Source organism: Uranotaenia lowii, chromosome 3 (genome assembly GCF_029784155.1).
Source record: "Uranotaenia lowii strain MFRU-FL chromosome 3, ASM2978415v1, whole genome shotgun sequence".
Classification (NCBI taxonomy): domain Eukaryota; kingdom Metazoa; phylum Arthropoda; class Insecta; order Diptera; family Culicidae; genus Uranotaenia; species Uranotaenia lowii.
In genome coordinates, this window is record NC_073693.1 from 282,854,400 (window position 1) to 282,865,799 (window position 11,400).

Sequence of the window (11,400 nt, forward strand, 5' to 3'; positions counted from 1 at the left end):
CTCCAAACCATTACTCCGTACTCCGTGATTAGTTATTGCCTTGTAGGATGATAAAATATTTCAAAATTCATATATGAAAAATTATAACAATACTAGCTAAATCATATCAGTTTCCCATATCTTTATATCATTCAGATAGCATAGTTTGATATTGAGCGGAAAAAAACCTTACAGACCAGAACCAAATCCTCCCGCCAAAATCACCACCCAAGCATTCGAATTCCATCAATCAACTAAGTTTTTCTTCTTTTCTCCTCCAGCAGCTCTCAGAATCCTTTTTCTCTTTGTGATCCCGGGCGGTTGAAGAGACCACAACAAATCCATCCAAAATGGACGCGATCAAGAAGAAGATGCAGGCGATGAAGCTGGAGAAGGACAACGCCGCCGACAAGGCCGATACCTGCGAGAACCAGTCGAAGGAGGCGAACCTGCGCGCCGACAAGATCATGGAGGAGGTCGCCGAGCTGACCAAGCGTCTGGCTCAGGTCACCCAGGATCACGAAACCTTCAAGGCCACCCTGGAGCAGGCCAACAAGGATCTGGAGGAGAAGGAGAAGACCCTGACCGCCACCGAGGCCAACGTTGCTGCCCTGACCCGCAAGGTCCAGCAGGTTGAGGAGGATCTGGAGAAGTCCGAGGAACGTTCGGGCGCTGCCCTGGCTAAGCTGCTGGAGGCCACCCAGTCCGCTGACGAGAACAACCGGTTGGAACATCCGCGTAGTGGAGTGATTGTGCTAAGTTGCTTAACGACCCCTTCTCTACTTTCCTGTTTACAGTATGTGCAAAGTATTGGAGAAACCGTTCCCAGCAGGACGAGGAACGTATGGACCAGCTCAGCAACCAGCTGAAGGAAAGCCCGTATGCTCGCTGAAGACGCTGACGGGCAAGTCTGATGAAGTGTCCCGCAAGCTGGCCTTCGTTGAAGACGAGTTGGAAGTCGCTGAAGATCGTGTCAAGTCCCGGAGAGGCCAAGATTATGGAACTGGAAGAAGAATTGAAGGTGGGGGTCTTTGTAGATTGTTGACAATTTGAGAGCAGATTGAGAGTTGATAACAATTTTCTCTGCGATAGGTCGTCGGTAACTCGCTCAAGTCTCTGGAGGTCTCGGAAGACAAGGCCAACCAGAGAGTCGAGGAATTCAAGCGCCAGCTGAAGTCCCTGACCATCAAGCTGAAGGAGGCCGAAACTCGTGCCGAGAACGCCGAGAAGAACGTCAAGAAGCTCCAGAAGGAAGTCGACAGACTAGAAGGTAGGCTTCGGGAACGATGGGCACACTTTGGGTTACCTTTCAGGTTTTTTTGGTTTAAATTTAGGAAGGTTGCACTGTGAAACGTTTTACAGTGAAGTTACTAGTCGATGGTATTGAAAATTTTCGGTGTTCAATTTCGTGAAATTTTTCATTTGTGATCTCACTGTTAGATTCGTGCGAATGTTGATATTCAGCGGTAACTGAGAAAATAAGATTTAGATAATGATGGGAGAGCTTTCATGAAGATGTACTTTTTTAAAATGTTTTATGAAAGTAGTGTAGAATATAGACTTTGTAGTTAGCATAGTCTACGGTAGCGTTAAATTCATCAAAAACTTCCATTACTTTTGATAAAATATTATCTTATTTTTATAGAAGTAGTACATCCAAAATAATGTATTTCTAGTCTAGTCTAGTGGTTCACTTAAGATTGAATTTTCATTTGGAATACAAAGCCTCATTTTGTAAATATTGCCATATTGCTTGCAACTTTTCTTTTTTTAAATCCGCTTTAGCGTAGTTGTTGTGGCTTTGTAAATTGCAATTTCCGGTAGAACTGATCTTTTCTCACAGAATTCGAAGGAACAACCTTCGACTGCAGAAAGCCGAATTCTTTCCAGCATTCCAATCATTCGAAGCTGAGCACCATCATGGACACAATCCAACCCGTTGTTGTGTTTTTAATATTCCGTATCTAATGACCAACCATTGTGTAACCTTTCTTGCAGACAAATTGATGAACGAGAAGGAAAAGTACAAAGCAATCTGCGACGACCTGGATTCCACCTTCGCCGAACTTACCGGATACTAATCCAGCGGCACTTACCGCTTTCATGTTACCACCAATACTACTACCACTGCTACTACTTATACTACCACCACCAAGCACTTCTTGTACTATCACTTTTAGCACAAGCACAGTAAACCAAACAACCAAACAATTTACTACCACTTCCAAGTTGTACTACTAGTAGACTAGCACCAAATCCACTACCAACAAACAAAAACAAAAAAACATCCAAGCAACCATGCAAAACAATTGAAAATCGTAACTAGCCCAACCCGAAGTAGCCGTTCGGGAAACGTTCGGCCTGGCTTCGGTTCGTCTTCAGTTGGTTGCATGTTCGGCAAACTACTCCGTCGGGTTTCTTCTATTGTTCCAAGCTTCGTTCGTTGAACTGCTGCTGTTGCTGCTGCTGCTACGATCGCTGGCGAGACCCGTACTCTTCGATATGATGTTGAATGTGATGTTATTAACACACACCTATAAATGTTACGTTTCCAAGAAAGGTTGGGAACTCGAAAAAATGGTTGTTTTGAAAAAGGTTTTTAGGTACTATTTCAACTTCCTATTCCTATTTATTTGAACCGTTCTTTGTTTTGATGCTTTTTTTTCGTTTCAAGTTTTTTTTTGATAAATTTTCCACCAGTTTTCATCTTTGTTTCTAGTACAAAAAACAAACAAACAAACACACACATGCGTACGGAACAGACCGAGGTACTTCATCTGTAAATGTTGCGCCATTACACACGTCTGTTTCAGTCCTTGATCGAAAACTTTGTTGTCTGTCTAAATTCCTTCATTTGTCCGTCACCCTCCGTTTGTGTTGTCGTCCCTGTGACTAAACTTATATGTGATTTGCTTTGAAAAAAATGGGAGATTGGTGTATTTAGGATATCCTCTAGTACATAAACATCTTTGATACTCGATATGACTTCGAAGCCGGATCCAGATGAACACGATGAGCTCTGGGACGGTGAAAAAGAGAAACACTCACGTATAGTAAAGAAACACTAAGGAAGCTCGCAAACTTTCAAATTATTTATAAGAATTACACTGGAACTAAGATTTCTCTAGAAAGTTCCGTTGGAGATAAGAGTTTGAAGTATTTCACGCTAAATATCTCTGACAATTTGGAAGTTCTTCTGTTGAATCAGAAGCAACTAAGTCGGGTAAACTCACAAGTTACAGTCCACCTCAAGTTCAAACTTATTACTGAATTTCACTTCAGATCATGAAAATTGGAATTTTTTGCTCAGGGCTTTAAAGTTCAACAGTAGGTATTTCTGAAAATAGGTACCAGGATTGTTTAGAAGAATGGACCTAAAATTGATTTTCAAATTCGAATTCCGCAATTCCAGAAATACGATTGGGTTCAACTTGGTTGCAAAACAGAGATTAAAAATAGACAAACCAATGATTTATCTCTCTAATGACCTTCACTTCACTCCTGTCACTCTGCCGTGTTGGTGAGATTGTCAGCACGCTGAATATAGTTTTGGCCACTAAATAGTAAGCTCAAAAGTCTGGGCTAAATTGTTCAATACTTCAGTGAACCCAGAAGCTTTTAAAGCGACCAGAAAGGTTTATTCAATTCAACAAAGTTTAAAATGAAATTTTTAGTACTTTCAAAGTTCATAGCTTCTGAATGAACTCTGAAGTTCTCAGTTAAACCAAATAAAACCAAAAAAGATACCAAGAAGATACCGTCGAAGCTATTGGATGAGCTCACAAGGTCCCAAAAGAATTTCGAAACCTCTGAACTAACAACGGATAATAGAATCATGCGATTCTTGAAGAAAAATCGAATAATATTCGACTAACAGGAATTTTATCGTTACGACGAGAGGTTTTTTTTTATTGTTTTATCTTTTTTGGGTTCAAGTTCATACGAAAGTTCCGAATTCCGAGAAGAAAATCTTTTGATTGCTTTGATTCTGTAGACTGTAGAATTATTCAACCAAGTAGGCTCACAACACATATTAGAGTGAAAAAGACTTCAGGTCAGGGCTCTTTGAGAATAACCTCTCGATTGAACTTAAAGTCTTTACATTGAACTTAAGAGTTTTTAAATCACCTAAAGAATCGAAAGATAACCAATAGATTTTCAACAGCCTCAAAATCTCTCTTTCAACTCAAACGCTCTCAGATAAAAGTTCTCCAGAAGTTTAAAGTTAAATACAAAAACTCAAGGAATGTACCTGTGGACAGTCTGGAAACAAATAAATCCACAACTTAATCTAATAAATCTTTTACGATAATATTCAAAAGCTTTTTTATGAGATGATATGCTAAATTTAATAAATTAACCCTTCCTTTTTCATGAAGGTGTTAAATTTTCCTAAACATTTTTATTGGAAGGCATGTCTAGAGAAAGATTTTGGTTAAAATCAACGCTATTGAATGATTTTAAAAGACTTCAGCGTCAAGGGGCTCTCAAATTTGTTTTCTTTAATTAGAAACTGTTTAACTTTGTTTTAATTACTAAGATTCGTACAGTTCTCCCTAAGGAGTTGCAACTATTAGAGCTCAAAATTCAAATTCTTTGAGATCAATTTGCTAGCTGTAAAAAGAGCTCCAATTTTGTTGGGTTATTCAGCGCTTCTGAAATTACCTTTTCAAAAACATAAATTACTGTTAAACTGAATGATTACTAAGAAAGAAAAGCGTATAAATATGAACTTGAATCCAAAAAAGAATCTTTAGAAATTATCCAAGAATGAAAAGCAAAGGCGAATTCCTCATCTAATGTTCTATAGTTTTTACCATCTTTCTGTCGATTTGAGTTACCTCTTTGCCGATTTATATCAACTGTGATGGAGACATGTTTACTCAAACGAAGATAGAGCTAAACATCGCTATAACCCAGTTAACATTTATCTGCAGAGAGGTAACTTAAATCGCCAGAGGGATCGTAATGATCTCTCTGGCGATTTTGCGTCATTTAATCGGCAGAGAGAAACTCATTCCATCATATTCACAAAAAATCAGGGATAATCAGGCTTATTTTCCAAAAATCAGTAAAAAGGAGACTTATCAGGCTAAGCCTACAAAAATGAGACAAATAATGAAAAATCAGGAACATTGGCAACGTACGAGCACTGACCACACTGACTGGACACTCGATTTCGTTTTCTGGATAAGTTTTCCAACAGTACGCAATATCGATTCCAGAATGCGCATCGATCGATTTGAGAAATGACATCCCAGTTAGGAAATGCCACCCAACTTAAAAAAACCGGCAATTTCTACGATAAAATCGGGCTAAACAGGTACATTTTTCCTACAGGGCATTTTTTGTCACATTTTCAGGTTAGCCATCTGCCGTTCGTATTGCGAACCAACAAAATTTACAAAATAAATTAGACAGAAAATGGTTGAATTTTTGTTCTAAGTGTCATGTCAGTGTGATTAGTGGTACGAGTGTACGCTTTAAACTAACTTCCTCGCAGGCACGCATTCGTATCCGTTGCCTATATCTCGGTAGGGCAAGCAGGATTAGATTTTATCATTTTTCGAGTGTCGCCGGAATTGACCGTTTTAACAAGAAAACTGGATGCAAGAATTGTGCTATCTGGCGACAGAAATGGATTACACTGTGATTTTTACCGGAACTTTGTCAGGGGTGCCAGGTGTCCTGGTTACTAAGGATTTGTCTGGATTTTCTGTTTGTTTTGGTTTTTATAAGAGATTTTAAGCCTCTCAGGTTTAAAAGCGGCGGCGGACCTGATTTCAAAATACGTCCTAGTTTTTACAAAACTTTCGAATTGATCTGATTTTTTAAAATTTGTCTTTAAATATCCTGAATTGTCTTGATTAAAAAAATCATCTCAATTAGAAACGAATTTTTAAATTATGTTATGTCAAGTTATGAGAACAACGAGTAAATCTGCAATAAAATATTTAAACTTAAATTGCCGGATTGCCCGGTTTTATCCGAGTTTGCCTGGATATTTTATAAAAAAAATTAGGAACAATTCGGCCCGGCTCAGTTGCCCGGATTTCATTGAAAAAGCCCGGATTTTATCACTTTATTTGCCGAATCAAACAAGAAAAAAAAACAAACTGTGTTTTGATTTTTTTTAAATTTAAGCCTCCAAAAACGAAATTTTTCGAGCAAGTTTTGCAAAAATAGTCATGAAAGGTTTCTTGGAGGCCTGAAAAAATACAATTTAAACCTGTCGATAAGATTTTACGAAAAAAAAAATTTTTTTTAAATTTTTTTTTCTTGATTTTGGTTGAGTAATTTCTGGGTTTTGATAAAATTTGCCGAGATATTTGCCCTCATTTGTCCGGCCCGTATACGTGCTGAATAAAATCTGGTAACTTTAATTTAAACTCACTTAACGGATGGTAATCTTCGGTTCAGATGATATTTCAATGGTGTTTTTCGATATGAACTGCAGTTCATCCAAGAAACTGCATATATGAGGCGTTTACAGCACCTGTATTACGCCTTTGTATGTGCTTGGTGTTCCGAAAAAAAACTGTTTTTTTTCTTCACGGTGTTCTGATTTTTGACAAAACCACCTGGCACCTCTGTATGCAAAGAATGTTGATCAGGGATGCCATCCGAATAAATTTTCGTCACATTTTTCCTTAATTTACGTACAATGGTAAAAAATTATTCGAAAAATCTGATTGAATCTTCAGTTTTCATTAGTCAGCACGAAAATCTATAATCCAACAAGTTCTTTTGACATAAGACACAAACAATAGTAATCGATAGATATATTTTGAGGTTAATTAGCACCAACCTTTCGGAATTTTCAAGCGCAAGTATGATTCATTGCTATACATCTTTCAAGTTATTCGAAAGACTTACATATGTCTGAAGTTTCTCAAACTCACATTCAAGTTTGACAAATTTACTACCATAATAAATACATGGTAATTAACAAGAAGTTCGTTGCGTTCGACCTCACTTGAAAACTTGCTTACGTCCTTACAAAAATAGTGATGTAAATTTGCCTATTTTATGTAAAATTGTTAGCCTTTTGTTTTTATTTGGTACGCTATCTTCGGCAATCATTTGTAACCTGGAATCTGGTTAAAAATTATGAGCATTAAAGTGAAATTTTTGACATTGTCCCTCCACGTTGGATACGTATAATTTTCTTCAATTGATGATACACGCAGCGAAAAGATTTTTTATTTCAAAGGATTTGTTCCTTTAATTTTGGAATAAATCAAAATTATTTTGATTCAAATATATTTTTCTTAGCATCGAAGAAATGGTTTCCTTTGAATCAAAAATGAACTTTTATTCAAAATCTCAAAAAATTTGATTTAACACCTATTGAAAACTTTAATAATTTACTTCAGATAAATATAAGGAAAACTCACCAGAATTCCTTCACGTTGATGAGAATTTTCCGCCACTGTTTTTTTCATCGTTGTTGGTTTCGAAAAAAATTAAGTCAAAATCAAAGAATTTTCTCATTGATTTTGGCACGGATTAATTGTCTTTTGATTTCAAGTACAGTACATTAATTCAAAATTTGTGTACATGAACTACAAAAAAATGTTGTTAGAAAAAAAAAATAAAAAAAAAAGATTTAAATTCAATGAACACTAGAATCTTGATTCAAAAACGTATTTCTTTTCTTTCAATGGCACTAGTTTTCTCTAAAGGGAGCTGTGTTAAATTATATGTAAAAACATTTGTTTATCATTTTATTCATTCCTAGTATCTGAATTTTCACAGTACGAAACATTTTTTTGGTTATTAAAAAATCCTTTTCTCATTCAGTGGGAGATAAGAGAGGGAGAGTTGATTTTTATTTGCATAACTTGAGAACTTATCCAGCAAATGGATCCAAATTTGAGAAAAAAAGTATCCGAGTACGAGAAATGATTCTTATTTTTATTATAAAGAAGGGATTCCATACAGTGTAGAGACGGGGATGGATGAGGGGGGCGTATATACAAGTTTTATCGCAAAATTTTGAAAACTTTTCTAGCAAAAGAAACCATCATTCTTCCAGGTTTACGTGAGAGGTTTTTAAGATTTACGGGAAAAAGGAAGATGTGATTAACTCGAAAGCCTGTCGATTTCTGAGAATTGAGTCCAGTATGTTCCACATAAGGGATTGAGCACTTCTATTGGCTTGAAAAAAAAAAACATGTGTGTTAAAAGGTTCGTAACGTGAAAATTAAAGAAATCAAGGTTTTTTTTTTGACGAAACTAGAAGCTCTGAGATGCTTTCGAATGGATGCAATATTTATCTCATTAATGATCTTTAATAAGACCGTACATTATTGATCTCTAGACACTAGAGAGCTCAGTTATGTTAGCGATAGTTATCGCTGATGCTGAAAGCTTACCTCTCAATTGGCTCTCATGATGAGAGAGCAAAGATATTGGGATGCCACACTGGGTCCAAGTGTTATTTTTGATTTGTTTCGATTATAGTCGTTTTAACATTTTTATGCCATTCGCGACTTATATCAACGATGCAGTTGGCGGACAGTCATTGAAAAACTTATCCGGTACAACTGTGATCGATATTTGCTCTTGGGCTCGAACTCACGGACATCCAGGACAGGAAACAACTGACTTACCATCTAAGCTATCATAAGCCCTCCAAGTGTTATCAGTTTTTAACTCGAAATAAAAATACAATATCGGTTAAGTTTTTCAAGGACGTGGATACTATCAAATGAACTTAGAAGTTTCTAAAAGAGTTTAGCCATTGAGATGGGTCAGCTCTCATTTGATCAACGAAAGAAAATTTTCCCGTTTTTTGAAAAAAGAAGAAGGAAATTTTCGTTTTATTTAATGTGAACTAAAACTGGCAAAACATTAAGATTTCGGAGAGGGAAAGTGAGAGCATTGTTGCATTCCTTGTAGCAGAATATTTGATTTTGGTAACTCAGGAACTTAGTAATTAACTCTTTAAACTCTCTTAGAGTAAAAAGTTACTCTTGATTACTCTCAATTGTATTTTAAAGTTGATGATTTGCCTCTTACTAAACACAAAAATTATCTTGAGAAACATAGGTTTGCTATGGGAGAGAATGTCTAAAAATCAACTGTACATCTGTACAAATTTATTAAAAAGGGTTTTGTTCTTCGTTCTATTCATTAATATGTATGTAATTGATATACATTACATTTTGTAAATGTTTCCATTTCAGTTATGTTAATACATAGTGATTTTCAAACGCTTTCGCATAAGATCCAGCTGGCTTTCCGCTTCTCATAACGCTTATATTTCGTGCAAAAAAAAAAATACAACGAAACTAACACAACTTTTCACAGGAAACAGATATTACGAGCATTTCTGTACAAACAACAACTCAAGAGCCAATTCATAAACTTTGACTTTTGCGTTCATTTGGTTCGAGAGGTTATTTTTTTTTGTTCTTTTGTTGGTTCACTCGCAGATGGGACAGTTCTGCACAATATTTTTTCCAATGGTTTTGGTTTTTTCTTTCATTTTACAATTTTTGTCAAAAAACTCGTTCTAATGCATACAATTTCACTATTCCACAGACGAACTGGGCGTCAACAAGGACCGATACAAGTCTCTGGCCGACGAGATGGACTCGACCTTCGCCGAATTGGCCGGATACTAAGTCCCTGCGGAAGTCCTGCGTGGTGTCTCAAAGTTATATACTTACAATATTCTCCATACTTATGCCCCAACATCGAGCATCGTTTGATTTAGAACTTTTCCTCTCATGAAAGTCACCGCCAGCGTTATTTTACCATCCATCAGCAGGTGTATATAGAAGATCAGAAAACAAAAGAGCATCATAGTAAACATAAAAAAGGAAACAGTAAGCATTAAGCGATTGGAGCCGAAGGACGATTAAAAAGGAGAAATATGAGAATGGAAAACAATGTAACAACAAAACCGAAACTAGCCGAAAACAGCCGAACATTGCCGAACGGACGTCGCGTGTTGAAGAAAGAATTTACGTTAAAAAAAAATCAGATGCAAAACAACAAAATAACAAGGATGAAATTATTAAAGCAGCTTAAAAATTCATGTCCTATCGGTTTAAGAAAATTAGAGCTAAGGTTAGGTAATCATTATAGATAATCATTTGACGAAAGTATAAGCAAAACGTAAGACGTGATCGTTCTTTTATGAAAAGAATAGTTGAAAATGGAACCCAATTAATCAAATCATCATTATTGTTGTCGTTGTTGTCGTTGCAGCCTTACATAGTAGGCAAATATAAGCAAACAATGGTTCATGATCAGAAGCAAAAAAATACTATCCTATGTGCTATTTTAATATTGATTATATTATAACAAAAGTAGACGTTAGACCCTATTGTTGGAAGATTTGTAGGAAAACAAAACAGTAAAACCAAGATCAGTTTAGTGTTGGTGTTGAAAATAAAAACGCAGCCGCTGGAAGATTTATCTGAACGGAAGAGATGAAGAAACAAAAAAAAACTATCAACAATGTATTATTTGTATCTTTTAATAATAAAATCGCAAACCATCTTTATTAAAAACAAAACAAGGTCAGTTTTCAGTCGAGGGAAAATGTATTCTGCTCTCTTGGGAGCTTCGCTGGTGCGAAGCAAAGTTCCAGCAAGACACATGACGTTACACAAACAAAAAAAGAAAGCACCTAGAAAATGCTCTATTTCTCTATTTTTATTAGATGAAATTGAATGGTAATACCTATTTATTGTAATGCTAAGTTTTGATTAATTTTGTAAAATAAAAGTTATATAATAGCTAAGGAAGCATGGCTGGTGGGGTTTTTGATTATTGGAAAGGACAAACGAATGCAAAATGGGAAAATTTCTCTCGACTTGAATCATCCGAAGGGTTTCACTGTCCACTGTTTGTGAAAAAAATTATCACAATGAATTCTAAAGTGTTTTTTAAAGTTCAAATCACACTACCACTTCTCCAAATGGTTCTATCAATTCTTTTTAAAATATAAACACTTTATATTAACGTACGAGCATCCTAGTAATTTTCCATCGTTAAAAAAATATAACCAATCAAATGTTCAAGAGACTTAACTATGACAGGAAAGTGCAATACTTAACCATGCCATTTGATAAATGGCATTACTTTCATTCTATTGAGAAGTTTTGAGATTTTTTTTTTTGGAAGAACCGTTTTAGATGTATTTCAATCATTTGCAGCAAGATCAATTGGCACTCCGTTATTTTAAGTGTTATTACCACTGGAACAAAATGTAATCCAGGCTTAAATTTACCCTCTTGTGTTCGTACCACAATCATTTTTCCACATCAGGATTAATGTAGATAAAGTAGATGAACCTGGCTATTATGGGAAGAAAGCGAAATCCTTTGCTCTGGTTTCAACTTTCCCCGGCAAACAGGGAAACCCCAAAGAGCATCAATCACTTGCCCCAAATCGATCGAATCT

At 36.1% G+C, this 11,400-nt stretch overlaps 1 pseudogene; it reads left to right on the top strand.

Moving 5' to 3' along the window:
- Positions 1–236: 236 nt before the first annotated feature.
- Positions 237–10,742, top strand: LOC129753620 (tropomyosin-1-like; annotated as a pseudogene).
- Positions 10,743–11,400: the final 658 nt, after the last annotated feature.